At 41.7% G+C, this 240-nt stretch overlaps 1 protein-coding gene across 9 annotated transcripts in view; it reads left to right on the top strand.

Annotated features, from left to right (window-relative positions):
- LOC116852086 (diacylglycerol kinase theta) overlaps window positions 1–240 on the top strand; it is a 33,952-nt gene that overhangs the window by 2,308 nt on the left and 31,404 nt on the right. The gene's annotated exons all lie outside the window — the stretch shown is intronic.

Raw genomic sequence — 240 nt, 5'->3', positions numbered from 1 at the left:
TTTTGTTTTTTTTTTTTTTTTTTTTTTTTTTTTTTTACAAAGGAGTTATCCTAAGAGCTTTCGGAGCTTTTCAAATCTGTCGCCAATCTCTCCGTCTCTCGATCTGCTCTTGCGACTTGTTACGTTACAAAGAAAAGAAAATAGATCAAAGAAGAGAGGAAGATGTCGATCGCCACGGAAAGATGCGCTCGTTAAAGTTTCAAGCGAGCGCTTTGAACGAGACTCCCCCCCCCCCCCCCC

This window comes from Odontomachus brunneus, unplaced genomic scaffold (genome assembly GCF_010583005.1).
Source record: "Odontomachus brunneus isolate Ranch 3 - 2012 unplaced genomic scaffold, Obru_v1 Obru_scaffold_201, whole genome shotgun sequence".
Taxonomy (NCBI): Eukaryota; Metazoa; Arthropoda; class Insecta; order Hymenoptera; family Formicidae; genus Odontomachus; species Odontomachus brunneus.
Note: the sequence above shows the minus strand (reverse complement) of the source record. Positions and strands in the feature narration are given on the sequence as shown.